The sequence below is a fragment of the Carassius carassius genome, chromosome 21 (genome assembly GCF_963082965.1).
Source record: "Carassius carassius chromosome 21, fCarCar2.1, whole genome shotgun sequence".
NCBI classification, from domain to species: domain Eukaryota; kingdom Metazoa; phylum Chordata; class Actinopteri; order Cypriniformes; family Cyprinidae; genus Carassius; species Carassius carassius.
This window is the reverse complement of record NC_081775.1, coordinates 9,112,213-9,139,727: the sequence shown is the minus strand read 5'-3', so window position 1 is coordinate 9,139,727 and position 27,515 is coordinate 9,112,213. Positions and strand designations below refer to the sequence as shown.

The 27,515-nt window shown below is 36.8% G+C and overlaps 1 long non-coding RNA gene across 2 annotated transcripts; it reads left to right on the top strand.

Moving 5' to 3' along the window:
• The first annotated feature begins 386 nt into the window (after window positions 1-386).
• On the top strand, window positions 387-18,737 carry LOC132097487 (uncharacterized). Of its 2 annotated transcripts, none has more exons than XR_009422739.1 (3): window positions 387-570; window positions 2,691-2,726; window positions 18,624-18,737. It is a non-coding gene; the product is annotated as an uncharacterized LOC132097487 (long non-coding RNA). The 2 variants fall into 2 exon arrangements; XR_009422738.1 differs by lacking the exon at window positions 18,624-18,737 and adding an exon at window positions 3,689-3,865.
• Window positions 18,738-27,515: the final 8,778 nt, after the last annotated feature.

Here is a 27,515-nt window from a genome sequence, read left to right as displayed (position 1 = left end):
TTTTTTATATAGGCTATACGTATATCAAATTGTCTTTTTCACGATGGTGTTCATTTTGTTAATATGCTTGTTGCATTACAGTTTTTAAATAATGCCACAGGAGCAAGAAACATTCTTACCGACATATTTTTTTTTTGTTAAACAATGTTTATGTATAACTTAAATCAATTTATAAAATGTAAGAAATTTGGTTTTAAAGAACCCACTTTTTAATAGTATTTTCCTGATAAAATGCATAATGTAGACCTATTGTTTTTTAATTATAAAAAGCACAAATTTCTGTCATCTCAGCAGTGTGTATTCCTCTTACGTCATCGATGGGCGGCGGTGATTGGCTGCGGAGTGAAGATAACCCCGCCCACACTCGAGGCACGCTTGTAGGGCGCTCGAGGTACGGGAGGCAACAACAGAAGTGATGGAAGTTTGATCCTGTAACCAGTGAACTTTTTAAACGTGGCATGAATGACACAACGGAGAGAGTGCAATTCAAAGGAAAATAAACAAGAGATATGGTGGATAAAATACACGGGATTGACTTTTTAAAGAAACATTTTGGGATGACATCCAATGGTAAGATATGTTCTTCTTTTAATTCAAAAACGTTTTATTAAAATGGCGATTGTTATGTATTTTGAGTTTAATACCCGTAACAGATAACTTAAGAAATCTTTAAGTGTCATTTTTCCATTTGCCGCTAATTTAAAATGGTCCCATTACCAATGACTTTGTACATCCAATGTACCAATTACAGTATTTACAGAAGGGACGAAGAGGTCTTGTGTTTCTTTCTTTCTTTTCTTCTGTTTTCGGTGAGAAATAAATACAGAAGAGAGATTTTTAGGAGGAGAGGAGTCAACAACAGGAGAGTTTTTATTTGGACATGGGTCACTGTTCTTTAAGTGCTTGTAAAATGTGAACTTTTGAACTTGGGAAAACCTGCACCCCCATCCAGCGAATTCTAGGATCATTTGGAATCTGTGCCCACAACTTGGTCATTACAGCGTTATCTAAACAGCCACCTTATCTGTACCAGAAAATCATAAATTATAAATTTTTCCCCTTTTAATTTAAGTTGCAATCAACGATAATCGCCTGACTGTGCCATTATACATTGGACTAGAATAATAAAACATCATCATTTACTCACCCTCAAGTCTTTCAAACATGTATGACTTTCATTCTTGTATGGAACATGTTGCCCTGAAGCTGAATGTTGCCCTGAAGACACTTTTCCATATAATAAAGGTGAATAGGTAATGAGGCTCTCATGCTCCAGAAAAGATATATATTAATCTACAAAATGCATTGTGGCAGGTCAAGAATTGGGATGGTCTGATCTAATGTCACAACAGCGGTGTTATATTTGAATATATGGGGACACATAGAAAGTTATGGCAGAGGGGAATTTTTAATGATGAATTCATATTGATTGATTGATTGTCTTAAATTTCAGTTTGTTCTTGGAAGTGCACATATCACACAGTGTTAGTGTCAGTCCCCATTCACGTTAAAAAGTATGAAAAAGAGCATTTTGTACATTCTGATAAACCTCTTTTTGTGTTCAGAAAATGAAATCTGAAGGGTTTGGAATGGCTTAAGGGGGAATAAATGATGGAAGAATTTACATATTGATAGGATCAGTTCTTTTAATGCAATTTTGTCATTTTAAAATTGAATTATAGTCTGATCAATGCAGATCTAGATAATTCATGATTTCAAATAATCAATTTGCATATATTACAAAAACTACATCAGGATTGTCAAATAGTGTGTCTGTGATTAAAAAAAAAAACTAACACAGCATGGTGAATACCAACTTTTTTTCTGGGTGTGAAGTTGTAGGTGTAGGTGGAGGGAGAAAATTAGCCTGTGAGAACTGAATGAGTCGTTTCTCTCTGTCCTTCAAAACCCATCCATAAAGTCGTTCTTCTTGTAACTGCATTAAATGTCCCAGGAGACCCCAGATGTCAAATAGAGTGGCGTCAGTCGGGTCACTTATTCTCAAAGGTTTGTAAACAGCCAATCAATACAGCCATTCAAACCAATCTTTACAAATTAGGGCTTTATATAAGTATCTTCATTGTTGTTGTTTGACAAAGTGTAAATTTGCTTATAATCTTAAGAGGAGTGGTTTATAATTGCAGGTAATGTAACGGGTTTCCATGCATTAAAATATCCATGCCACCATAGTTTTTGTTTTTGTAATCTAAATGAAATCAGGGTTTTACTTCACAACCAAGCCACCGCGGTGGGATTTAGAGAGGGGACAGGTTTCTTGTCGATGCCTTGTGATAATTGGCATAGATAGGGAGGATTAAATTAGTAAATTTCAGTTTTTTTAACTCAGAGGGTTGTTTAATGGACTTTTGCTCAAAGGCAGAAGGAAAGAGTGCCATGTTGTGTAGACTGCAACCTAATTTCTGGATGCTGAGGTTATAAGCAGAGCCACTGCTATGGAAATGGTCCTTTTTTAATGTCATACAGCCTAAGTTCATTCCTTCCACCTTCGGCTGGTAAAGGGGAGTGAATGGCGAAGGCTAACCTACCTCCTGTGGTTGGCGGTCAGATGTGGTTTGCAGTGTTTTTCATTTTTTTCAAATAAGGTATATTTCATATGTTTTTTTCTGGTGTGTGTGGGACACATTCTGTGTCTATATTTAACTGTATGCATTGCAATCTTCTCAATGCAGGTTTCTGTGGTGATCTAATGGATACAGAGAGGCAAGGTAAGGTCAATTTATTTGTAAACGAAGATTTTTCGTAATTATTATTTTAAGCAAAGAAGTATGGTTTAGATCAACATGTAGTTCTTTTTTATTCTTATGGATTAATTGACTCTTGCTGTGTTCATTTTGAATAAAAAGCATTAAAGGATCCTTTTGATAGATTTCGAAAAGTCAATCTCTGCTGTCAGCCCAGGTTATAGTGTGTCAACATCAAATGTCCACCAGGGGGCTTCCCGTCATCGCTAAACCATTGCTGTTCACTGTGGTGCAACAACCAAAATGTTGCTTAACATGTACTTGTGCAGCTATGAGTGTTGTGTGTGTGTGTGTGTGTGTATTTGTGTTTGCCGTACTTGTAGTTACTAAAGTTGCTGAGCCAAATACAATGACACATGAGAGACGTCCTCCAATCCAATTTAATCCAGAAGAAGCTGAAGAGTTTGAAGCTATAACATTACACACACGGATCAAAAAGCAGTTCAATGCTGAAATAAAGCCATACATTTACATCAGTGCTTCTTAACATCATTGTTAAGGCAGCATTTTTCTGCTTTCGGATGCAGCTTGGAATTTTGTGTCGCATTCCAGGAATGCGTATTCCAGGTTTGACCTCTGACCTTTGTTTTGATTATTTGGCTGGCTCCATGAAAATGAATACACTTGTGCTGACTATCCAGTTAGATTGCTTGGATTAATATTCTTCTCTATTCTTCTATATTGGTTATTTCTGTATGGGAATTTCAATATGTACATTTGCCTATTTGATATCAGTTCAAACTCACATTTAAAGTTTGGTTTTGTATGTTAGATTTTTATATATATACATACCATACATTTATATGTCCAGGTTCATCTCAAGTTCATTTCTTCCTTCTTTAGTGTGGCTCATTCTCTACAGACTCTATTGCTCTCTGTCTTTCCCCCTCCTTCTGTTTTTCTCTGTTTGTACGCTGTGGTGCCAGGTGGTGGTTGTAAGAGGAAAGGTCACTTTCAGTTCAGCCATCGCTGACCTCACTGTGACTGCTGCACGTAAACCTCTGGGAAGCTGTGATGAGGGAAAAGAGGCATGAGGGACCTGTTGAAGCAGCACACCAGAGAAAGGCCTCTATTGTTACTGAGGGCTGTGATTGAATTATGATGTAAAGCATGATGGGCTGTAAACGTGAGGGTGAAATGGGTTAGCACTGCACTCTGATAGGTTTCTGGGTGAAAATGGATATTTGACAAGTTTTGACTTTTGACAAAAAATTTTCAATATTTTCAATATATTCTTTGGAATAATGTCCATTATCGACAATGTGACCAGGAAAGTGCATTTAATTCAGTTTGGATTGACTGATTGAACCATTTAACCTCAAGCTTGGTTTAATCTTTTTTTTTTTATGTATTTCACATTATTTTCTCTGTACTGGACTATGAGCTTCTCCACCCTTCCTCATGACTCTAGGACCTTGGTTTCCAAATGAAATACAAAACTTGCGAACAATATCGTCTGTTTATTCTGAGCGCACGTGCGTCTGCCGCTTTAAATCCTCGAGCTAGTTTATAGCAGGGTGGATTCTGATTGGATGTCAATGTTTGTATCGTTCATCAGCTGGAAAAAAAATGTTCTGAAAATGATTCCAACGATATCGTTTCTCTATGCCTTTATCGTTATAGTTGTAGTGTGGACTCCGCTATTCTTTAATATTGAGAACGATTTTTAGAACTATATCTTTATCGTTATCTTTATAGTTATCGTGCTTGGTGTGAACGGGCCTGAATACGACAACTGTAGCCAAATTCCTTGACACATCTGTGTGCCTTGACCCCAGCCTCAGTCCATTACTTGTGAAGTCAACTCAAATTCTTGAATCAATTTTACTTGACAATCCTCATAAGGCTGCAGTCCTCTCTGTTGGTTGTGCATATTTTTCTTCCACACTTTTTCCTTCCGCTCAACTTTCTGTTAACATGCTTGGATACAGCACTCTGTGAACAGCTAGCTTCTTTGGCAATGAATGTTTGTGGCTTACCCTCCCTGTGAAGGGTGTTAATGATTGTATTCTGGACAACTGTCAGATCAGCAGTCTTCCCCATGATTTTGTAGCCTAGTGAACCTAACTGAGAGACCATTTTGAAGGCTCAGGAAACCTTTCAATGTGTTTTGAGTTGATTAGCTGATTGGCATGTCACCATATTCTGATTTTTTGAGATTTGTGAATTGGTGGGTTTTTGTTAAATGGGAGCCAAAATCATCACAATTAAAAGAACCAAAGACTTAAACTACTTCATTCTGTGTGCATTGAATTTATTTAATACACGAGTTTCACAATTTCAGTTGAATTACTGAAATAAATGAACTTTTCCACAACATTCTAATTTATTGAGATGTACCTGTATATCAAGCTACTTTAACTACCAAATCTGTACCTTAAAATGTGCTAAATTAGTAACTACCATAATAATACTATCTATCTATCTATCTATCTATCTATCTATCTATCTATCTATCTATCTATCTATCTATCTATCTATCTATCTATCTATCTTGTGCATCTCAAAAAAGTCGAATATTGTGAAAAAGTTCTCTTTTTGGGTAACTTATTTTAAAAACTGAAACTTTCATATATTCTAGATTCATTACATGTAAAGTAAAACATTTCAAAAGTTTTTTTGGATATATTAGAGCTAACAGCTCATGAAAGTAAAAAAAAAATATTCAGTAAACAATCTTTTCATTGTCTTTCATGTTTTCATTGTTTTCTCATTTTTAATTGTTTATATATATATATATATATATATATATATATATATATATATATATATATATATATATATATATATATATATATATATATATATATTAGTGTGATTGAGGTACCTGTTTTTATCTATGTTTTCATTTAGTTTTTATATTTTCTGTTTTCATTTTAATTTTCGTTAAAGTTTTATTAATTTTGTAGCGTTTTGTAATTTTAGTGTTTTTTTTAATTTTTATTTTAGTTTATTTTAGTACATAAGCTTAAACTAAATGAAAAATGTTGCCCTGTCAGTTAAAAAAAAAGTATCCAGTATTGTTAAAACACGACACTAATATAATGCAATAAAAATTAACTAAATTTAACACAAAACACATTACTGATAACTAAAATAAGCAGAAACAAAACTATTTCAATAAAATATATTTACATATGGTGTCATATAGCGACTTAACATACCGTTCTACTGATTTTCGCAATAAATTATACATTGAAAAATTTGTTCTTGCAAAAAAATTTCTTGTAAAATTACAAATAAATGAGTTTTAAATCATTTGTTTACAGTTGACAGTACAATAATAAATCAGTTACCTTATTAACAAGGTTTATACTGTACCATTTCACGGCCTTTTATGTAACACTTTAATATGGTTTTGGAAAACTTTTATATCCTTTCCAAGAGCACTGAAATGACTCTAAAATGGGTTTCGTCATCTAAAACCACCCTGTACTTCGCCACCTCTCAACAATATAAAAAGCAGAATAGAAAGGTAAATGTATAGTGACATTAATTTTAATTGCAATATACAATATATTGAATTAGCCGTGTTGATTTGGTAGTACTTGAGGTGTTAAGTGAGGTTTTTAGTCACTGCACATCCCCCTTCATTCTGGCAAGTCTATAATCCAAATCCAGTTGCAAAGTAAATTGTCAATTTGCCTCAGTGTGTGTGTGTGTGTGTGGGGGGGGGGGGGTCATGTGTGTTTTGCAGGCTAAGTTCAGCATTAGTTTCAGTGCTAATAGAGTTGTGTAGGGCCTAAACCCTGAGTAAAAGCAAAGCACTGCCCTTAATCTGAGCAACCTGTCAGCTTCCTGATCCATCCCTCTGGTTTCCATGGATACTCCAGTTCCCCGTCCAATCCCCAGTGTGTGTGGCTGGTGTGACCAATGGGATTAGGGGGAAAGGGGCCAGTCAGCACGCTGGGTGCTGCGTTAAAGCCGGGGAGGCATCGGATGCTTTTGTTTGGATTTGTGGAGAGGGTCGCCACACTCGCCGTTGGGATGTTGTGTCTGGCACAAGGGTTGTGTTGTGTGACCTGTGCATGCAAAGGAACACACACACATACATTTATTTGTGTCAAGTATATACATATACTAAAAAAAAATGGTGTATAAAATTTTCAGTCAGAAATAGCTAAAAACTGAAATAGTATTTTCCTGTAAAATGTACTCCAATAATCTTTTCATTGTCTCTCAATGTTTTCACATTTTTAATTGTTTTTTATTTAATATATATATATATATATATATATATAGTACAGACCAAAAGTTTGGAAACTATTTTACTATTTTTAATGTTTTTGAAAGAAGAAAGAAGTTTCTTCTGCTCATCAAGCCTGCATTGATTTGATCAAAAATACAGAAAAAACAGTATTATTGTGAAATATTATTACAACTTAGTTGTATTTCTATTTGAATATACTTTAAAAAAATAATTTATTCCTGTGATGCAAAGCTGAATTTTCAGCATCATTACTCCAGCCTTCAGTGTCACATGTAACATCCAGTCTATCACATGATCATTTAGAAATCATTCTAATATTCTGATTTATTATGAGTGTTGGAAACAGTTCTGCTGTCAAAAGATATTTGATGAATAAAAGGTTATAGAGAACTGCACTTATTAAAAAAAAACAATTCTCTGATTTTATTAAAAAAAAAGAAAGAAGAAATTACTGACCCCAAATTACTGACCAGTAGTGTATATTGTTATTACAAAATTTTAATATTTTAAAAACATAGCTTCTTTTTTTTTTACTTTTTATTCATCAAAGTATCCTAAAAAGTATCACATGTTCAGAAAAAATATTAAGCAGCAGAACTGTTTCCAACTTTGATAATGAATCATCATATTAGAATGATTTCTAAAGGATCATGTGATAATGATCCTAAAAATTCAGCTTTGCAATACAGAAATAAATGATAATTTAAAGTATAATAAATGTAAAAACAATTATTTTAAATTGTAATAATATATCACAATATTAATTTTTTTTATAATTGTTTTTTTTTTTTTTAAATAGTAATGTTTCCAAACTTTTGGTCTGTATAAATACTTTATATAAAAATAATATTTTGAATACATTTTCTGTTTTCATTTTAATTTTGTTCATTTTAACATATTTAACTTTTATTTTACTGTTTTAGTTTTTAGTTTTATTTTTACATTGTTATTATTTTGCATTTTATTTTATTATTTTGGTATACATTTTTATTGATTTTTTTAGTTTTAGTTATTTGAATATATCAACTAAACTATATGAAAGTGAGAAACATTTCCTTGGCAACTAACTTAAAATACATTATATCAAATATATTAACAGTTAAAAATGTTTTGGCCTAGGAAAAATAATTTTTTTGATTTTATGTGTAAAACTATGCTGATAAGCAAAACATAAACCTATTCACTTGTATACTAGTGGCATCTCTCAATCACATGCAGCTGTATATAAAGGACTTGTTCTAAATATATGGGCAACTGACAATAATTATGAGCAGTTTGCAAGATTAATATGTTACCCACTGACACATCTTACCTCACTTTCTCCTTGTACTCCAGACACCATGTCAGTGTATTATATTTGCAGATGCAGTTTTGTGTGGGTTTTATTGTTATGCTGTAGTTGAGTCAAACACAAGGGGGCAGTGGAGAGCAAGTGGGCTGAATATAAAGGGCTTTTGCTCCTCATGTGCCCTCGATGAACTCAGCACCCAGATGCAGACAGTTGGCTCCGTTCCAACACATGCTTCTCTGCTGTCCTCACATAACAGGGCCAAACACATACCTTCCCTCTCTCTTCTTCTCTCTCTCGCACACCATTTCTTTCCTTCCCCTTTTAACGTTCTTATCCGTTTTCAAAAGTTGGCGGCAGGTACATTTTTAATGTAAAGTTTGTTTCCAGACTCTTTGTTTATGTGTTTCGAGTTATTTTATGAAACATGCCTTTTCCACTTTGATAAGGTGATTTTAAATAATAACAATGTTTTTGTAGCACCTTCTGAAACCCAAGGTCGCTTTATAAAGTTAGACGACAAATAACAAACAAACACCGCAAAACTAAAGTTTCACAAACAACAAGCTGAAGAGTAACATTTAGAAAAAAAATTCTAACATTCTAACAAACATGTAGCAATTAAAGGATAGTTCACCCAAAAATGAAAAAAATATGTCATTAATGACTCCAAACCAGTGAGACCTCCATTCATCCTCGTAACACAGTTTAAGATATTTTAGATTTAGTCCGAGAGCTCTCAGTCCCTCCATTGAAAATGTATGTACGGTATACTGTCCATGTCCAGAAAGGTAAGAAAAACATCATCAAAGTAGTCCATGTGACATCAGAGGGTCAGTTAGACTTTTTTGAAGCATCGAAAATACATTTTGCTCCAAAAATAGCAAAAACGACGACTTTATTCAGCCTTCTCTTCACCCGGAAGACTTCTCTTCCTGGTCTTTTGTGAGATTTCAAAACACTGCAGTTTAGTGATATCCGGTTCACCGGTTCTTTTGCGCTCGAAGTAATGCCGTCATTTGCGATGATTGCCCTTGATTCAAGCCTTCGGTTTACCCGCGCTCATAACACTAGCACAGAATCAGTTCAGAATCAATCACCAAAAGAATCAGTTCGGTTCAGACGCTCTGTGTGTCAGTCTGCTTCACGCTGAATCACACATGCGCAGTATCATCAGGTCCTTGGTTCTCAAATCAGACACGTCCGACAGAAACGGTTCTTGACTCGAGAACGAATCAGTGTTTCGTTCGTTATCTGGCTCGGCTCGGTGTTCATCTCTCTCTTCACAGCAGTTCAGTCAGTGTACTGTTTGAGTAAATTAATTACTCCGGGATATTGGTTTGTTTTAACTCAGAGGGAGTGTCAGCCACATTAAAAAAGTTAACAGCTTAAGTGATTTGTGGATTAATGCTTATTGGAGACGCGAACCATTTCAAACGATTCAGTTCGATTTGGTGAACTGGTTCAAGAAGATCCGGTTACATCGAATGATTCGTTCGCGAACCAGATATCACTAAACTGCTTTGTTTTGAACTCGCTCACAACAGACATGGAAGAGAAGAGTCAAGAAGAGGGTGAGTCATTAATGTCATAAATTTCATTTCTGGGTGAACTAACCCTTCAAGCAGTAATAAGCTACATGAACTATGGACTATATAATATAAATTAACTGTGAATATGAACTAGCCATTTAATATATGTTGGGATATAATTATGCCTTTAGTAAGGTAACAAGGCTGACAGTTTCATTTTGTCATTACAGGCCTTGTTTCAATTTTAAACTAGTTAACCTACAAAGTGCTACAAAGACAGAATGCAATAATATATTTTCAACCAAAACCTTGAGAAATGCAAAACAGAAGCATTTTCACTTGTGATCTCAGACCCCGTTGTGTGCTTCCTTTCAGAGAGCAAGTTCACAGTTTGTTGGAAACTGTGTTATTTTCTTTTTATGCTTGATGCATCTTTTGCTGGTCCTGTTTGACTGGGGGTCAGGCTGCCGGAGTGCTTCCCGGAAATGGGTCAGACTGTTCTCCTGTCACTTCCTGTAGCATCAGCGCGCTCAGTGAGGGAGACGGGGATGTAACTAGCATGAGTCACTGATTTATGTGACAGGAGCGCATACTCGCATTTCCTCTGTGCATTACATAGCCTGCCACGTGATTATCTAATCAGCTCATATCATAATCCAAGCTTTCTGAAACAGAAGCCCAATATATAATTACACAAAAGAGATTTTTTTTATGCCTGTCCCACATTGTGTAAATTGACTATTTTGCTTACATAAAACACTAAATAAATTTGACAGTTATGCTGTTTATGTGCAGTTCACATCCATATTCAGTGATCTGCACTGAAAATGCCGCAAATGCACATTACAGAATAGAAGGATAGAAACAAAATTTTTTATAATTGTCTTCCCCTTACAGTACTTTCATCCTTCATGTAATATTACTGAATTTACATGCTACTTTGTACTCTTAAATACTTAAGTCTGTTTTTAAGTACACTTTTAAAAAGTTCATTTGATGTCAAATCAGAAGTTTTACTTCAAAGTACAATTTAAATCACAGTTTTAGGCATACTTTAAAGTAAACTTATTTTAATATGCGGACTAACATTCTAAAGCACATGCAAAGTACTTGATTTTACACAGAAAGTGCACACAGAAAGTATTATCATGGCTTCATAACATTAAGGTTGAACTACTGATGTCACATGGACTATTTTAATGATGTCCTGACAACCTGCGTTGCTGTCTTTGGAGGGTCAGAAAGCTCTCGAAATTCATCAAAAATATCTTAATTTTTATTTTGAGGACGAACAAAGGTCTTATGGGTTTGGAACGACATGAGAGTGAGTAATTAATGACAGAATTTTCATATTTGCATGAACTTAACTTTAAATATCGTTTTTAATGCAATAAAATGCAACTTAATCAGTTCAACTATGTAATTACAAATATATTTAAATGCATGACAAGTACAATGACAAAGAATATTTTAGTTTATCCTAAATGCTTGTCAGTGCATTTGGTTCTTTAATTTAACCATATTTCAAAGACAAGAGAAGTGATAATGAAATTCAACTTAAATGTAGGAATGCTTTTTGACTCATTCAATAAGTAACTTCATGTAATATGAAATTATAATGCATTTTTCATTTATTAATAACATGTAGTCAGGTGTATGAAAACAGAATATTAGTTCAAACATATATTTTTCCCCATAATATGTACTCTTTTTATAAGTATGCTAAAGTGTACTTAGATTTCACAAAGGTATTCCTAAAAAACCTTTCCTCCATATTTATGAGTTCATTAGAGAAATAACAATGTCTGATTTGTAAATGAATAGATATAGATTAGTAAATTAATACTAATAGATTTTTTAAACCAGTCTGAATAACAACTTTAAACATGGTCTGACCATTTTTTCTTGTGATTCTAGTTCAGAAGAATCACAAGCTCTATAGACAACTAATTAAAAAATGAATGGCTTTTTGTCCTGTTGTAAAGCTTTAGTGCCCAATCATGGTAAATGCATGGAAAAGAGTGACCAGTCTTCTGAATTGTTTCTTTCTGTTACACAAAATAAGTCATACAAAGTGGAAACACATGAAGGTGAACAAATGATGACAAAATGTTTATTTCTGGATGAGCTATCACTTAAAGTGTTAAACTTATTAAACTAGTTAAACTAAGTGAGTTTTCCGCAGCAAAAGACCAATTTATAGCTTAAAAAATGTCCAAGTAATCAGAGGCCAAGACTGTGGTCAGTGCTCTCTCTGCAGACTTCGCTTGTTTGCATGCTTCGGGTTTTAATGCTATTATAGTCCCGTGAGTCAGGTCTCTCTCAGATAGTAAAAGCTCCATATGGGCAGCAGAGACACAAACCCAGCTGTATTCCTCCTTCACCTCAGACACTTTCCACTGTAAAAGACAAATAGAGAAGAGAAAGAGTGGGATTGGGGAGAAGAGAACAAAAATTAAAACGATAACTTGGTTAAAGCTGACTGGAAAATGTCAATGTGTTAGAAATTTCCCAGCACGTAAAGCAAACTAAACAGGGCAATTACGTTGGGATTGCTTCCAGATGATTCTATCTCTTCCTGCTGAAAAAAGGGGAAACACACTTTTTAAGAACTGAGTGTGCGGAGTGTTTCTCTGTTCATTTGTGCAGAAAGGTCAACGTGGATGAGTGCGAAAAAGGTGTTGCTAAGCTCCTCAGTGGTTACTGTTGTATTTTTATACATTTATTTATTTATGCTGGAGTGGGTTTTTGTTCCGAGTTGTTATCTATTTCGAGTCAGATTTATTTTAGCATGATGCTGGTGAGATGTCTGGACGGGGTTTAGAGGTCAGCCAAAGCACAACCCAGCAATCCACTGACCAGACAATAGTACAGTTTCGTAACTGAGCACACCGATACGTGAGAACTTTGTTGTAGGAATTTTCATTCGGTCCTGTGTTTGGTTGCATACAAAGGAAAAGTCAGTGTCTTTAAAGGAGTCCTTTACAAACAAGAGCAAGTTTGGACACGTTAACCTGTGGTGCTCATTTGGGAAATGCAAATTCAAATCTGGCTTGCAACACTTCCCCCTTTTGTTATTTCTTTTCTGAATATAGTGGGAAGATTCTTTAAGAACTATGTGGTTGTTGAAGTGTCTGAAGTTCAATTTGTTTTGCTGGAGTTTGTTATGGTAGTCTTTATATATATATATATATATATATATATATATATATATATATATATATAATGGGGTGATGTGGTAATATTTTAGTATTTTTGTATACTACTGCAGTTTTTACTAATATTTTGAATGGCCTTTTATTTTATTTAATATTTAGTATTTTTTATTTTTAGCTTTCCCCCCAATTTTTATTCTTTTCTTTTTTTTCAATTATAATTTTAATAATAATGTATATTTTATTTATTTAATTATTTTCAGTAATTTTAATTAACTTATTTTGGTTGGCTGCCAAGGCAACATTTCTAATTTTTGCTTATTTTTTATTTTTTTTAATGTAATATATTATTTTTGTTTTAATTGACACAAATGTTTTTAATAGTTTTAGTTAACAATGTTGATGGGGGAATCAGTGTCAGGAAATGTTGCAAGCCAGACTCTAACATGTTTTTCTTGAATGAGCACCTCAATTTCATGTTTTGCTTTTTTGGAAAAGTTTGCTTGCAAGGGCATTGTGGGTCAGTGCAAGGGTGTTCCTGTGTGGTTCTTGAGGCATCTCAAATGATTTTAAACACTCGGAGTGCAGTTTTCAGGGTGTTTGTACCACTCTATTTATCATTTATTCATTGGTGGGATTTCACCTTAGGCAAAGCAAGGATATTGGAAAATTGGAGCATCTGTGTTTGCTTGGAGCAATCCTGAAGCACGGCCTGCGGCTTCTTGACTACATCTGAAACTCCGTGCTTGTATTCATTACAATAGCACTCGTGTTGTTCTGATATCGATTATTATAGTGGAATTTCTACTTTATATTTCATCTGTGATTAATAGCGTCAGAAACATCTTGTTATTATGATATACAAAGTAGACTTACTTATTAAGTGGACTTACCTTTCCCCTTTAGTCTTTGCTAGTGTTCTGCTGTCCTTATAACACTGCACAAATTACACTCTTCCCAGAAATCCCTTCACTCCTCCTGCCATTTTTGACTGAGGTTCTTGCACCGCAGTTTGCATTCATTGATCAGTGAGTTGTGTTCATTGGAAACCCACCGACAGCAATGAATGTTTATTGCAGTCATTAGTGGGCTAATACACCCATACTGCTCTTTCCAGATCTGTTTCTAGATTGCTCCGCTTACGTAGCTTTTTTGGCCACCCTCAGGGTACAGTCAACGGTCGATGGTTTGTTACAGAAGCTCAAAACTCACCGACAGCGTTGAATGTTCACCAGGGGACCAGCAAATCTTGTAGGACAATGGGCCTCTTAGTGTAGACCTACTGTAGAAGCACCAGGTGCGTTTTGGTAGAAAGCTGATCAGTAGTTTTACTTGAAGTTGGAATGGAATTGAAGTCAACATGAAATGGTGAAACTAAATAAACAGCATTGCTTGGAAAACTAAAAACAATTATGTTGCCTTTTAAACACCCCATGATACTGTTTCTGTGACTTTTAATCATGTTTATTAGCGTTTGTATGCTAGTTTACAAACAAGTTGAATGACGATGACTCATCCTGCACTACACAGATGGTCCTATCAGATGCTCTTTAGAATGCGAATGCCCCGCCCCCTATACCACCTGCAACTGACTAGCAAGTAAAATGTTTAATGTCTCGCCCAAACTTCCCGTTTTAACTGGAAATACATCAACACATGACTAAAAGTGGCTTTCTTAAGCAGTTTCATGGGGTCGTTAAGAAAATCTGAAGGCTAGAACACGACAAACACATCACAACATGAGACTAAATACAAATGTGAGGTTAAAATCCAATAAACCTGACCGATTGCTGGCTTTTACTGTTCTTTTAATGTCTCTCTCAATCTTGCCCACTTTTTCGCTGTCTCTCTCTCCAGGCCTGTTCTCTTTACCCTGATCTGAACCCCAGTCTGTGTTTCCTGTGTGAGAGCTCTTTGAGGCAGGCATGCATTATTAATGTATGCTCCCATTTGACTGCTCCTCTAAACTACACAACCAATCCCGGTGACTTTTAAACACACTATATGCTGTCAATCCCCCCTCCCCCCACTCTCTTCTTTGGCTCTGAAATCAAGAGGGCTGAGTATGCTGGGGGATTTCAAAATCCCTGATTAGAATATCATGCAAGGTATGACAATGAAAAGAGAGTGTAAGTCTGCACGGTTCATATGGATGGGCATTTGACATCATTTTATGGCACAAAGAAAGAAAATGTTTAAGGAAGGAAACGTTTAGGGCTGCAGAACTAATCAAATAGTCAAGGTTACGATTAGAGCTGCAATTAAGCGTTTTTTGCTGGAATGGCTTTTAGAAGCCGCAGACATGTCTGTTGAGCACAGGAGTCTTCAAAAGGGGGTACTTCTGGAGCCAATTATTGTTCGGTATGTAACTAATTTTTGTAAAAAAAAAAAAAGAAACAAAAAAGTGTCCAATACTTAGTTATTGTGTATATAACATCCAATATTGTATATTTAATTGTGCATTCTCTTATTTTTACTTTAATTGCTTTCATCTAACACTCCTTTAAACATTAATAATTTAATAACAGGTTAAATTTACTTTTTAGAAAATCTATATTATAATGTTTTGATGCATAAATTCACTTGAAACATTGATTTTTGTGTGTGTGTGTGTGTGTGATTTATTAGTTCAAAATGGTTTAGAATTTTTAATATCGGACATTTATCATTATCAGCTATAACATGAAAATAATTACTAGCTCATCAGTATTGACCAGAATTTTAATATTGGTGCATCCCTAACCTTTTTTAAAAATTTAATTGCACTTAATTATATTGGCTGTGCACCTATAGTGTACTTAAAATCTTAAATCTATATATTAAAAAAAAACTGTACTTACAGATAATATTAATGAAACAAACAGCTAGTTGAGTGTACTTAAAAGAGAGCATGCTTTCATGACTATATTTCTTAACAAGCAAGTAAACTTTTTAAAAGAGCACTTTGTAATAAAGATTTGGGAGTAATTATGAAATGTAAATATAAAGATGTACTTAAGACCTACTTAAGTGATTTAACAAAAGGATACATTTTTATCTACCGTATTTTTCGGACTATAAGTCGCACCTGAGTATAAGTTGCATCAGTCCAAAAATACGTCATGATGAGGGAATAAACATATAAGTCGCACTGGACTATAAGTCGCATTTATTTAGAACCAAGAACCAAGAGAAAACATTACAGTCTGCGAGAGGGCGCTCTATGTCTTCAGTGTAGACTACAGGAGCACTGAGCAGCATAGAGTGACCTCTTGCGGCTGTAGACTGTAATGTTTTCTCTTGGTTCATGTCAAATTAATTTTGATAAATTAGTCGCACCTGACTATAAGTCGCAGGACTGGCCAAACTATGAAAAAAAAGTGCGACTTATAGTCCGGAAAATACGTTAATTGCAATTACGTGTCCAGAACAATACATTTAGATGCACTAGAATAATTGTTTTTCGCTCTTTTTAAAAGTATGCTAATGTATTTTCACAAGGTTACCCAAATATGCAACATGAAATTAAAGATAAGAGGATAAAGTTAAACAAATTAACTGTCCCTCCAATATTAAAAGTATATGGCTCGTTTTGATGTACAATGTACAATATCATATTAGTTCAAAATCCCATAAGACTCTAAACTTGCACGTGATTGAAATGTTATAGTATTGTTACATTGCTTACTTTCTGTGTTTAATTTAATTAAACTTTTTCAGTAAAAGCTAATTAATACAACTACATAATCTATATGATTGATTACAATGTGACAATGAAGTCAAAAATGTGAATTTACACTTCCCGATAATCATGCAACCCTAGCTGTATTAACAAATTCACTTCAGATGCTGACTTGAACTAGGTCTTTACTGAAACTAAGCGCTCTAGCGTTGGGTGATTGCACCTGGTTTCAGCTAAGTGGAAATTGCTGGTGACCTGAATATGTGTGTGTTTGCGAGCAGCTGAAACCCCTAACCTTGGTGAACCCCATAGCAGACTCTGAACACACCTGCTCACACCAACAATGGACAACCAGTGGACTGGTCGTATGTGTGTGTAAAACCTCCCTCATCAGCAAGCAAAAGCATGGTAGACTCTCTATTCTCTATTAAAAATGCAAACACATTAGCACACGATCCTGATTTCCCTCATTCAACTGAAGCACGCTTGCTTACAGTGTCGGACTGAAGTGCATTTATCGCTCTGTTCCAATAACCAGATCCAGGCCATGAAGCATCTGGTTTGTAAAGCAGCGAATGGGAATGGGAACTTCCCCTTCTGATAGCGCATCCAGCGAGTCTTTCAGGCCGCGCTTCCTGCTTCCCGCTGCTAGCTGTGTGTGAAGAGGGGAAAAATAGACCTCAGGCACCCTCTTCTACTTTTACAAGAGTGTAGAAGCGCTGAAAATGACCAATTTCACACCACTGCAGCATTCATTTGAGCAGATATGCCCAGAGACTGCTTTAGTTGCAGCTACAAATGTCTCCTTTTTGAGGCTTTGAACTAGGTATACACTGATATTGAAATATTAGATGATACTGATTGCCGGAAATCTATCTATTTATAGCCAGTATGACTGCAGATATTATACCGCAAATCCGAATAAATATGACATACCATTTGTATATAATATATACAAATATTTTGAAATTTTCTTTATGTTTCTGTTTCTAAAATACGCCTAAAATTCAGACATGTGTTTATAATTTGGAATCAGTCCTTGGGTTGCACTTTATTTTACAGTACATGTACTTAATGTGTACTTACAGTTTATTTATCTAAGAAAGTTCTGGTAATACAAGGTAACTACATGGGGTAGGGTTAGGTTTAAGGATAGGGGTAGGTTCAGGGTTAGTACCTAGTTATTACATAGTTATTGTAATTATTATAATAAGTACATAGTATGTACATGAGGAACAGGACTGTAAAATAAAGTGCTACCAGTCCTTGACGAATTGCTTTTGCTCTTTTTTTTGTAAGTCGTTTTGGATAATAGCTGCTGTTAAATGCATATGCAAATGCAAATGTAAATCATTTCAGAAAGTTCTAAAGTTATTGCTTTCTTTTTTTGTCTTTGGTCTTGTTTTTCTTGTACTTATGCCAAAGGAAAGCAAAAATAATCTTTCCAAACACTCCTCATCTGCCATTGGTCTGACAAACCAAAAGACCTGCCTTAAATTATAAGTATCTGCGTATTTGTTGAAAAATAAAATCACTCTTATATCATTGCTAACCTGTGGTCACATAAGTAAAGAACAGTGTGGCGAGAATGTTCTGCTCAACAACTTTTAGAACAAATGCAGTCATACAGGTTTGAAATATCGTGGATGATGATAGAACTGTCTTTTTGGTGAAGGATCCCTTTAAACTGGAATAGATCAAACATAAAGACACACTTCAGCCTTAAGTTTCTCAAGTGAATCAAGTGATGAAATATAACAGGATGCTCTCTTAAAGCAGCATTTAAACCGAACACAGCTAACCCTGCTGTGTAAAGACCACAGGAAAGAATCAGAAGCATTTGATCTGTCTCTTCACTCACTCCTTCTCTCATCACTTCAGCCATCCATCTATTCATCTTCATCTCTCATCCATCTCTCTCTTTCTTTGGGAGTTCAAAGACGGTCTCTCCTCTCTCTTAAAACCCCCCACTCACTCACTCACCCACCCACCCGTATCTCTCCTCTCTTTCATAGCCCGCTGGTCTAGCCCTCATTAGAATGGTAAGGACTTGAGCTGCTGAATATGTATGCTGCTCAGGAGAGGAGAGGAGGGATTGTGGATTAAGGGAATGAAAGAGGATGCTGCCGGGTCTCTGATGTTGGCCGTGGCATTTCCATGATGGCGGCTGTCTTTCGGAGCTCATTGTTCAGAGTCAGAGCCGAACGACTTTCACTTCTCCATCAGCGTGTATCTTCGTCAGTCAAACTCACGAGGCGTTCTGTGGGAGAGAGAGAGACAGTCACTTAGACACTGATCTATTTACTGCAAGTGTCAAAAAACAGACACCTTTGAAATGAGGAATGCACCAAACAAGACTGCATTGATATTCTACAACATAAAGGTTTCTTCTGTACCAATAAACCTAAATATTAAATAAATGTGTATGTTTTGGCTTTTTTTAAGAAATGTAAGATAAAAATTCAAAGATTCAGTCGCAAACATTTACATTGATAAAACTAGAACTAGACAAAATAGAAAAATTATATCCAACATTCAAAATTAAAGACGAAATCATAACATTCTGAATGCAAAGATGACTCATCTTATCATATTTGCAATTGGCTTTCTTTCTTGCATCTTGCATTTTGATTGGTCTTATAATTTTGTAAACCCTAAGTGTATTTTTAAAAATACATATAATGTTCAGTAAAACCATGAAAACTCATTATTTTCTACGCATAGCTACTATTTGAAGTTTAATAAAGCATAAAGTAACCTTGATGAGGTGATACGCCACTAAAAAAGTGTTTGTCTAAAGATGTGTGGAGCCAAATAATAACACACATATACAGACACTTGATTTGGAGGTTTAATCCGGGTTTAATCTGTTCTGTAGTCACCATGCTGCCACAGTGTTTGCTTCAAACTGAGGCTAATCTCCATAGCTCGCGTCTGATTGCTCTTTGTCGCCACACACACGCGCGTCTCGCTAATTCGGCTGTGGAAAAAGAGTAAAATTGATACGCTTAAGCTGTGGTGCAATTACGATTACTAAATGTTGACGTATCCCTTTGTCCATGTGTGAGCGAGTTGTGTCTACTGTGTTTGTTTTCACATTACCGTTAATGTCAGTTTTGATATGGCAGGTTATCAAATGATGTCAATTAAACATGGAAAATGTGCACATCCTAGCCGACTTGATGTGACAAAACTTGTATTCTAAGTGGTTTGCATACATTACCATCCAATACACTCAATAAACGCTGCACGTTCGCGACTCTTAGGTCGACTTGGCTAATGAGGCACTTGTAAAGTACTTAACTTAAGCGTTTCTCTGCATTCCGAGAAAGATGCTGACACCCTGACGATGACTGCGGGTTGATCTTAAAGAAATCAGGAGGCTTCTCCATTCACATTTCAAAGAGCGACTAAAGCTCAGTGGATTAGAGTGAGCGAGCGGTTTGACAGGCCCTCGGAAAGCATTAACCACAGTGCTGGCAGTGCCACAGCTCAGACTCTCATCCCTTTGTGTGGGTTAAGAGCATTATCATACACACTCCCCTTCTCATGCTGCCGTCTTCACTCCTGGCTCCACTGTTTCATCTTTCTCTCACTCCCGTCTCCGCTTGTCTCACGCACAAACGCACACTCAACCACACACCTTTCATTCCTTCAGCGAGTGTGAGGTGCTTTAGTAATGTGTTACAGAGGAACTTCAGTCCTTATCTTCTGCTGAGGCTGCAATCTTCCACAGCTCAGTCCCTTCCTGTGTCTTTCTCCACATCACTAAATGGATTTGATCTACTTGATGTACACAAACAAACAATGAACAAACTAGGTGCAGTTTTTGACCATTTTTATTGATTTTAGAAGCAAAGGTGGAGTGAATTGTATAGGTGCATGTTGCTGGCCGAATTCAAACCTAAGAGCCACTTCTCTGACAAAAATGGGCATTTTTGTTTGAGTGTTTTAGGATTAAGCGGCACGGACAAAGGACTCAAAGGATTTGAATGATACCTGGTTAAAAAAGGACTCACTTTATGATCCAAGACGCATTAAACACTAAACCCCATTAAAAGTATAGTTGGCCCCTAAAAGACTTTGTTTTTCTGTGAGATGTTTTGAAGAATGGTTTTGAAAAAGCTTTTTGCCCTTATGTTCTTTAAAAAAGATATTCAGGTTTGCAACCCTAGCTGTCTTGATGTAATAATAAATCTGTTTTGATTTTGACAATCCAAGATTATTTATGTCTATTTCATACCATGTGATGGCCAACCCACTTTGGCATAAATACATTTTTCTGCACATAATCATAAGGTTGCTCACTCCAGTATTCACATTGCATTGAATAAAAGTCATTCTTATCATCTGAAAGGGAGCCTACCCACTATTCCTTCTTAACTTCAGAGAGGGCAAAAAGGTATTTCTTTATGACTTCACACGCTCATGTAGTCTCTGGCTGCGAGAAGACCATAAACTACTGAAGGATTGTACGGCTTACACCTCAACTGGCCGCTGAAACTGTGCATACTGTAGATGATGGTAAACTCGTAATTTCACCTCCACAGTGTCGTTACAACACGGCACTTGAAAGACTGACATGATATTTACAGCGTGTCATTTCTCTGAACATTCACTTTTCTCAGTTTGATCTGTCTGGAGAGAGCAGAGGAACAGTAAACAGATGTGTGACACAACCGTCATGCTAAACCGCAGCGGCACATCTGCGATGGAGGGGTGCCGTAATCTGGAGGTCCGGCTAAATCACAATAGGCTGACCTATTCTCTCCTGTCTGGTGTATAATCAGAGCAGGGGTGAGGGGGCCAAACAGGATTCCCGCCAATGGATTAGGCTGGTGTATTAGATTGAGAATGAAAACGGATGATGGGAGGAAGCGTTTTTTTTATGTTTATGCATGTAACTCAGACAGTTTTACAGCATGTTGCTCGGGGTCTTCCGTGTGAGCCCTTGGTCAGTGGGTCTGATTAGGGCACTCTTCCTCTCCGCCTTACAGTCGCATCAAAGACTTCCATATCCTGTCCCACACTCTCCCGCCCCTGATGTCCCATCCCCCCAGACTCAGAGCTGTCTGATAATCTTGCGCACAGAGTGTGTGTGCATGTGGAGCTTTGTATTGGCTGGCTGGAGACTATGAATCTTTTTTTTTTCAAGCGTGGGACTTGTCTCTTCTTAATTCAAAGACAGAATGGGGGACATCAAGCAGTGATATGATCTTTGATGGGATTTTTCTGGGCAGATCAGTCAAATGCTCTGTGAGTGAAGGTGGGGGGAAAGGTTGAGCGAGTGTTTGTGTTCCTGCCTGTATTGGTACAACTGAACAAGACTCTACATGTTGGGTAATTCACAGCGTCTGCCATAAACACTGTCTGTATCCTGAGCAGGACATTCTTGGACATAAACACGTTTTATTGCGTCAGACTGGTTCGTCTGAAGATTAGAATCATGCCGGCGTTGCTGGTTTGTTTGATTATCCAGGAATAAATATTTTCAACCATTGGCTCGTTTAACTATTTAGTGATGCTTTGAGGACTCAATAATGCCCCTTCTTGTCTCTGTGGATTAAGACCTTTGGACAAAAGCATTGGAAAAATAGGCAGACAACATTTGCTGTCACTCAATACATTCCTACCCTTGTGACCCCCACCCACACGTACACACACTCACACGCACAAAGAAAAAACACAGGCTTCTTGTCATAATTACAGACCTTTTCCTTCCCTCTTGTTTTAGCAGTTAAAGTGAACTCACTGCACTCTTTTTTTTGCCTTGTACAAATCTGCCCGATCACACCCCAGCACAAACCAAAACAGTGAGAATCCAGCTTCATGCAGCATCACATTCTTTGCTCCTTTTTGTGTTTAGAGAGCAAGAGTCTGGCAACCTCTAACCCTTAGGGGCCCCATCGCTCACCCCATCTTTCTCTCTCTCCCAGCAACCGGCTGACCCCAAACAGCTCCAAGCCTCGATGAAGCTTGGCCTAGGCTGTCTGGAGGGGGTCTGATGCTTTTGTCTTGCTGTCTGCTTTTAACCCCCCCACCACACACACCTCCTCACTTCTGAACGCTCTCGGCCACATCGCACCGTCCCAAAGAGGACCGGATGGAGAAACTCTCCAACTAGGACAAGGCCATGAAACCTGCCACCCAGCTCATTCACAACCCTCTCTCATGTCTGTCCCAGCGGTATGACTAGGGGGATAGTGGAACTAATAGGGATCATCACACTTTTTCTCTCAGACGGCCGTCTGGACGCGGTCTGGCCCGGGAGCTTTGCATGTGAAAAGCGTAAGCCCTCATTCAGAACTCAGATAACAGAAAAGCAAACAAGCACATAACGGCGGAATGCCCTGAATGAACTCTGGCAGAGTGAAAGCGCACGGCACATTGTCACGTCACACACAAAATGACTTTTGAGATACAACAAAGGGATGGAAATTAGAAAAAATAAGGGGTTAGGAAGTGAAATGAGATTAAAGTACTTACCCCTCACTGTAAGGTCACCAAAGCCCACTTGCTGTTTTGAGAATATTAGAGACCAAAAATGTTTTTTCCTATCAAAAAGTAGCTTCCAAAATCTTGAGTCCCTTCTTGAGTGCAATATGAGTTAACTTCCAGAAAAATCAGTCTTTCCTCCGTACATTTTTTTCTCTCCCTCATCTTTCTCTCCCTCTCTCACACTCATTTGCCCCTCTTCATTTGCTCCCGAACCAAGCACTCGCAGTCAGTTACAAAGCAAACTGTAGGTACACAGAGTCCTCAGCCGGTCCCACACACACTCACAGCCTTGTCTCAGGCTGCTGGAACGAGCTATATATGACTCGGTTGATGGACAGGGGCACATTCTGTCAGGTGACAGAAAGAAGCTCCTCCTATTGGCTGGCTGAGGCCAGGCCCGGGGCTAGAGCGCTGCAATTGGCTGGTTTTGAGGTTGCTGAAAGAAGAATCTCTCAGTATTCCAGACTACTGTTCTGGCCGGGGCAGGGCAGGACTGCTGCACTCTGTCAGTCCTAACACTAATCATTGTGAGCAAGCGAGAGAGAGAGAGAGAGAGAGAGAGAGAGAGAGAGAGAGTGAGAGAAAGAGAAAGAGAAAGAGAAAAAAACAATTCAGTTGCTGCGGACAAGAATAGTCAGAGTTGCAAATCTTGTTTGGCTATTTTGCCTCAATAAAAGTGTCAAGTTGTGAGGTTTAGGAAGCAGGGATGTTGGTTGCCAGCTTCTTTCAGTGCTGTGTTTCTTATTTAGTGCAAAAAAACAAAACAAAACAAAACAAAACACAGAAATAACACACCGAAAAACATGTTTTGTTATTGTTACAAAATGGAGGACAAATATGGTCTGTCTTCAGAATTGCATTAAAACAATCCAAAGTTTTCTCTAGTGTTTTATTTAGTTTTACGTCTTTTCTGTTGGTAAATTAAATGGTTCAAGTTTTGATTTTACTTAAAGCATAATTTTAACAGTAGAATGTTTTCTGATGACTGGCTTTTTGTTGACAGTTATAAATATGAGATGAAAGGAACATAAAAATAATTTTTAAAATGCGCTGTTTACAAAAAATAAATTAATTAGCTCACATAAAACCATCATGTATATATAAATACATCAGTGGTGTTCCGTCCATATAAACTGTGAATACTCTGCATACACAGGCCATTTAAGAGAATAAGTTCACAGAATAATTAATAGAAACATGATTATAAGTTAATCCCTTGTCATTTGAAATGTAACTTTAAGCTTAAAGAGTTAGGAATAAGTACGTAAAATTATTAATTTGCCAAACGGCAATAAGTTACAGAAGCTTCCGGGCGAGTGGATTCTTTGCAGCTTTGACGCCTCCGCTCTATCGGTGTGACTCGTCAGGATTGTAGCGCGTTCTCATTGGTTTACTGGCCTGCAGCTGATTTCATGCGCAAGGTAAGCTGTCCGCGAAGCACTCGGCCAAGGGGAAAAATGCACTGTTGCTGTCAGATCTCAATTGACGAAAATCACATTGTGTTTGATGCAAAACTAAATTGACTAAATCAAAAGAAAAAACATGTTGTAACTGTATTTTTAACTTTAAAAACATGGGCTATTTAAATTTTGAATAATACAAAAACATCAGGAAAAGAAAGAAATGTGAATCCTCTGAACATTTTGTACATTAACATGTTATAGTTCCCTTTGTTTTGCGTATGCGCATACAGTTAAAGTCCTGCTCTGATGTTATTGTTGTTTGCAATGTTGCAATGTTACTTGGCAATATTTTAAAGATATTATTTTTTGAGGTATTTTGGTCTGTTATTGGAGTAGTGTCACCTGGGTGGGAGTTTTAACTCCAATTCACTAAGAATAAATAAAAATTATAAAAAAACTTAAAATTTTAGAGATTCCCCATCTCCTTCTAAATATTACGTATCATAATGTAACTGTGTAAATGTTATTTTGTGGTTTTTACTTGAAAACCAACTATATTTTTCTAGCATTCAATTAACAATGGATACACCTGACACGATATAAGAAGGATTGGAGATTAATTTAATTTACAAATAAGGTTTGAAATGTGCATAATTTTAAAATACATGCATTTGAACAAACAATTTACAGGTGAACTTGAAATAAGCACAGCCAACGTTTTGAATATACTACCGATGTAACGACACTACATGTATTCTTGTATATATAAATGTAAATCTAAGTGTCTCTAAAACATGGAGAATTATAACAATCTCGAAGCAAAATTCACAACAGTAAGATCTAAACATTAGCTAATTTGTGAATGCAGATATTCAAATTTGGCACGTGATGATTTGCACCAGATGACGTCAATGACATGTTGTATATCTAATAACCTGGTTTGGGTTGAATATGAGCTTTCCATGTGTAACTAAGATTTCCAAGGGATTGCGTAAGAGAACATTACCAACAAATAACTACGGAATTTCACATACATTTTTTTAAAGAATTTATTTCTCAATAATGTACTAACTTTTTCATATACCGTATTTTCCGGACTATAAGTCGAGCTTTTTTTCATAATTTGGCTGGTCCTGCGACTTATAGTCAGGTGCGACTTATTTATCAAAATTAATTTTACATGAACCGAGAGAAATTAACCAAGAGAAAACATTACCGTCTACAGCTGCGAGAGGGCGCTCTATGCTGCTCAGTGCTCCTGTAGTCTACCACTGAACAGCATAGAGCACCCTCTCGCGGCTGTAGAGGGTAATGTTTTCTCTTGGTTCTTGGTTCTAAATAAATGCGACTTATAGTCCAGTGCGACTTATATATGTTTTTTTCCTCATCATGACGTATTTTTGGACTGATGCGACTTATACTCCGAAAAATACGGTATATGCTAATTTTGTGTATATAATGGCATATAATGACAGTTTTTTTTTTATGTAATACTTTTAAATAAATGATAAGTTTACGATTAAAAATGTTTTCAAATTTGGTCAGTTAAATACAGTTTGATGCCAAAAATGGTTGCTGTTGACTATAATGATTGCAATTTTAGTAAAATGGACTGAATTTTTTGTCAAAACTTGCAACAATAAAGCACTGTCTCAATAGTAACACTGCAAATTAGAAAATCGTCCATCATATCTGTTAGCAACTGTGGTAAAAATAATTTTCAGCTATCATATCAGACATAAATAGGTACTTCGCTACTCGAAGATTTTGAAATGTCCCCCTCCCTACATGTTCAGTTGGTCTTTGTCCCTCAGCCTGGTTTTATAGTCTGCTATTGTTTTCTATTGCTGTTCAGATGTTACAGATAAGGCTGCAGTCGTACGGTATCTCCGAGGTGATGCGAAGCGCCATCAAGCTTTATTCTGTTGCCTCGATAAGTACGACAAAGCCACGCTGGGACCAGAACCAAACACTTTCATTCTTATCTGATAACGTCTCGCCCACGGCCATATAACTCCTTTTCCTCCTCTTGTTTCTCTTGTCGCCTTTTTGGTCCGCAGAAAAGCAGGCCTCTGTCAAGATGGGAACGTTCTCGCCATGCCTTTGCATTCAAATGCGTGTCCATATGCATGATTGTGTAGCACAGTGAGCAGTCAGATGGAATAGATGTGAGTTGTGCCCAAGATGGCACCCTGTTGCCCCCAGCGTAAACAGAGCCTGAGTGTGGATGAGCAGGGCCGAGGGGCGGGGGCAGCCGAACCATAAAATCATCTCATTAGTATCCTCTGATTGGCACATCCGACTGAGGCTGATGTGAGGAGATTGCTAGGCCCATTTCTGCTGCTCGGCTCTCTGAGCGTTGGCCTTATCCTGCTTCCGCTTCACTTAGCAGAGCATTAGTTCTTCGCTCAGATATGCTTCCTCCCCCATGCTTCCTGGCACAGGGAGTCGCAACACAGACATGTTAATTGAATGTAAACCTAGCTGTAGTTGTGTACGCAAAGCAGGGTTGGAATCGGCTGCTGATGTAGGTGATGAAATGTGGAATTTGCTAAAATGCTAAAAAGACCAATTTCCGTACTATGAGGAGGGATGTGAGAGTTGCGAAGTGTCACGCTATTTAATCACCCTCATGTTGTTTCAACTGTAAGTGTTACACTGAACACTGAATCCTTTTTTATACCATTGTGTGATATGTGACTTGGCTGGATGCTTTAAAAGCTTGGTCTTGAACCTCCTGTACTGTAAGTTCTTTGTCTCATGTGAGGAACAGATATCTTGCATTGAAGTTCATTGAATAGTTCACTCAAAAATTAAAATATTGATCATAATATCGAAGAAATGTCGAAGTGTTCCATTTGTATCATCTCAGGTTTTATACATGCACAGTAATAAAGCAATAAGCCCCAAGAAGCCGTGGTTCATGAGGCTTATTGCTTTTATAAAACGGTTATTCCATATATGTAGTAAGGTTTCACAGAATAAAACAGTAAATAAATACAGTAT